Source organism: Dioscorea cayenensis, unplaced genomic scaffold, assembly GCF_009730915.1.
Source record: "Dioscorea cayenensis subsp. rotundata cultivar TDr96_F1 unplaced genomic scaffold, TDr96_F1_v2_PseudoChromosome.rev07_lg8_w22 25.fasta BLBR01001099.1, whole genome shotgun sequence".
In the NCBI taxonomy this organism is placed as follows: domain Eukaryota; kingdom Viridiplantae; phylum Streptophyta; class Magnoliopsida; order Dioscoreales; family Dioscoreaceae; genus Dioscorea; species Dioscorea cayenensis.
This window is the reverse complement of record NW_024087490.1, coordinates 1-3,868: the sequence shown is the minus strand read 5'-3', so window position 1 is coordinate 3,868 and position 3,868 is coordinate 1. Positions and strand designations below refer to the sequence as shown.

The 3,868-nt window shown below is 35.7% G+C and overlaps 1 long non-coding RNA gene across 3 annotated transcripts; it reads left to right on the top strand.

Moving 5' to 3' along the window:
• The first annotated feature begins 1,167 nt into the window (after positions 1 to 1,167).
• LOC120255600 lies at positions 1,168 to 3,379 on the top strand. 3 transcript variants are annotated; one of them, XR_005535046.1, is made up of 5 exons: positions 1,168 to 1,431; positions 2,465 to 2,645; positions 2,729 to 2,818; positions 2,889 to 2,936; positions 3,191 to 3,379. It is a non-coding gene; the product is annotated as an uncharacterized LOC120255600 (long non-coding RNA). The 3 variants fall into 3 exon arrangements; XR_005535045.1 differs by having other exon boundaries at positions 1,197 to 1,237; positions 1,327 to 1,431; positions 2,465 to 2,818; XR_005535044.1 differs by having other exon boundaries at positions 2,465 to 2,818.
• Positions 3,380 to 3,868: the final 489 nt, after the last annotated feature.

The following is a 3,868-nucleotide window of genomic DNA, read 5'->3' as shown; positions in this document are numbered from 1 at the left end:
ACCGCGTCCAATATGCGTGTAAACCGCGAGATGCACGGTGTCAGCAATAATTACCCCGGCGCCGGGTGAGTCGAATCCACGAGAGCACGAGGCTACTAGTACTAACTTCTTCTCGCTTTCTAACCCTAATGATAAATGGAAAGGTGTGGTGATCTAATGTGCGAAGAAATGAATACCGGGAGACAAATATGCAAGTGGTAAAATGGATGGAGATCTCAATCGATAAAAAGTGGGAGTATTCGGGCAATGCTCCCCTAGGATTCAGTATTAGGTATCGAATAAGCAAAGTGTTTCTATGATGAGTAAGTTAAGTCGTGGAAATCCAAATATAATCGGATCCGACCTCCCGATCACCGATACTAGTCCCTCACGAGGTCCCGGGTGGAGAAATCGCTCAATCTCAACACTCACACCACATATGATCGCAGCACTCTAGGGATTCCAAGAGTTGTATCCGATTCCTAAAGATTGATCCAACCCCTAATTCCCGGTGAAGGATCCTAACCCCCTACAAGGTCCCAGTGAGAAATCTCTCAATCTCACGCCCACACCAAATATGGTTGCATAGAGCTTAAGGAACGGAGATAGAATACACTCAATCGGAAGGGAGAGGGACACTCCACTATCTCAGCTGACTCACCCTCTCAACCCTCTTTAATCTTGAATTTCTAACTCTAATGGAGACCTCTCTCACATCAAAGTAACAAATCATGCAAATCCAATCAACCACAAGGATTAATTAAACAAGCAAGCAATAAGAATACAAGATTAAAACTTAATCAAACGCGGATTAAATAGAAACACTAAGCAAATCCACAAAAGATGAGAATCCTAGGGTTCACAAGCCCAAATATCCTCTAGGGTTTTAGCTCTCCATGGAGCAACATACAAAACACACCATCAATGAATGAAAGTACATTAAAACCATAGAAATAAACCCCCTTATATATGAACTGATGGCCTTGATGGAGAGCTTCGACGTCTTGAAGGACCCACTCCGAAGCTAGGTTCACCGGTGGCTTCCTTGATGCTATGATGGAGGAGGAATCGATCAAAGTTGGTGACGAAGCGCCTCCAAAGCCGCAAAGACCTCCTCTCCAAACCCTAGCCGTCTCACCCCTCAAGAGCAGCACAAAATATGAGAAAGAATAGGGCAAGACAGTTTTTTATATATGTATGTAAAACATATATAAAAATATGTCTACTCAAGCATTTATCACTTTCTCATGATGGTTTGGTATGTTTCTTTATCTGTCAATTGTAAAGAAGCTTGCTAACTATAAGCATTTCCTTTTTCTTGCATGATTATTCGTGCTTTGCTTTCAGGTATTTGGCTCTGCGGGTGTTATTGGAAATCCAATGGGTTTTGCAAGAAATGTTGGAGTTGGTATCAAGGATTTTCTCTCAGTTTCTAGCAAAGGAATTGTGCAGGTATGTGATATTAATCTCATATTCTCATAAGTGTTGAATTTTACAGTGTCCTGTTATTCTACAATCAATAAACTACTCATCATCTTTGCAGTAATCAAATAAGGCCTATTAGTATTTAGCACAACTGCTTCTTCACGTACTACTGCTCCAAAAAATTAGAAAATGAGTACCTAGCATAACTGCTTCTACTCTTGACTGCTGCACACTTTTCAAAACCTCCCATGACTTGCTGGGATGCTTGAAATATTTTCTTCTGATCAAACCCTTAGGAGGTGTTTGGTTGGCCTTTTATTTATAGCCTACTTTTGTTTTGTCTTATTATCAATTTCTTGATTATTACGTCTATTTTTCATCTATTATGCTAGTCCTATTTCCCATTTTAACTAAATTTTTTGAGTTTCGGAAGTAGATTGTTTTCAATGGATAATACGTTATCTAGAAAACAAAAGGGGAAACTGAACTGAAACTAATAACTTTTTTCCAAAGCTATTTTACAGTATGCTATACTTCCATTTCAATGCAATACTCGTAAGCGATTGAGCAGTGTATGATTTACTTGTGGAGAAAACAATCTTGTGGAACTTATTATTTTCACAACATTAAGAAATATTTCTCTTTGTTCACCCATCGGTTTTCATTCACTCTCAAAATGACACATACTAATTAGCTTTACTGCAAACATAATGGATGGCTATTTTTTTCGTCTAGACTTCAACCTTAAAGTTTGAAACTTGGCTCCATTTTTCTCGTTTGAAAGTAAGAATCTTGTCAATAAGTATATTTGCTGTATTTCAAATTTTTATGCCAGTAACAGCATGTTTGCACACTTCCACTGCATATTATCTCTATGTACTCCTAAACTTCAAATCTCTTGTCTTGAATTCCAGTTGTTCATTAAGCTCTAATTACTCCCACTATCTCTGTTCATTTTAGTTTAATTGGCAGAAAAGCTGTTAAAGACATATACTGGGATGGTGATTTATGGATTTGAATGTATTTTCATTATGTTTTATCATTTGTTTATTTGTTGTAGAGGAATTAACTATAAACCAGGCTCAACAGTTTGATGTCCTTTGCAAAATGAATAGTTCTTGTCAGTATGAATTATCCTCATCAGCAATGAGAAAACACATAATTGAATGAATTTGGAGCATGTGGTCAATCTTATTCAGCTGTTGACTCAAGTCAAGTAACTGATAATTCTTCCGAGCAGAGTAGATATCAATCGCATTATTGTCATTGAAAACTGAAGATCTTATCATGATTTATATACATTTGATTAGCTATACTTCCGTAGGTATATCTGCAAATCCTTATATGCCTGATTGAGATAATCATCTTCCACTGAAATTTTGAAGAAACCAGAACCAAAATTTACTAAAGGCAGGTATTGAAACAGAGATTTATGGATTTAAATATGTTTTGATTCTCAAATTTCATCTCTTGTTTGTTTCCAGCTGAGGAAGTACAATCTAGTCTGGAGAGTTACACATCATGCTTTTCAGGTACTTTCATGGAAAACATTTATTGTAATAATAAAAACATTCTGGTTAATTAGTCCGGAAGAGGGTGGTAGGTGGGTAGGTCACTCATGTGTCTTGTTTCCACCTTCCCCAACGCCACAAAAATACCTTGAGTTGTTTTGAGAGCCTCGAGAAGCCTAATACTTCCTGTTTCTTTTTTTTATTATTTAATTTAATTTTTGTTCTTTTTATATTAATCCTATCTGGACCTTTGTGTGTTTTTTTCCTATCCTCAGATAAGATCAAGAAAAGGACATACAACTAATGTTATCAGGATCTTGTTTGTTTCCCAGCAACAAGGCTGCAATATTGAATTTTAATGTTGCATGTGGAATGGAGTTTTAATGTTGTTTTGATACAAGTATTTGTATAGTTATACTACATGATTTCCAATGTATATAGAGGGCATCTATATGTATTGTTAATTCAAGTTAATTCAATAGGATGATTTTTGTTAGGTAATTTAAAATTTTTAACTAATGCAATTAAAAATAAATAAATAAAATTAATTTCATATAAATTATTTTTTTTCACAGATTAAACAAAAAGCGTGCAGAAAGCATGTGACAAAAAGTTTTATTAAAAAGCGTGCTTAGAATCTGAGTAAAACAAATATAGTATATAAAATCGATAAAAGCAGATCTAGAAATAGTCCTAGAATGTAGAATCGAAAGTCAGTCCTAGAACATTGATGGCGATGGTTAGTATGATATAAAACAGATGTCCAGCGATTGTGACAAAAGTTAGACGATATTAAAAAGCGGTCTTACGAAAATGTATTTGACTAGGTCTATAAGCGTAGTTAATTTTTGGTCGCGAATATAGTCACCATCGATTTAGCGCGGTTTTTAATCCTCTTTCCGTGCTAATTTTACCGTGCCGATTTATGATTTTTCTTGTAGTGCTATTACTAA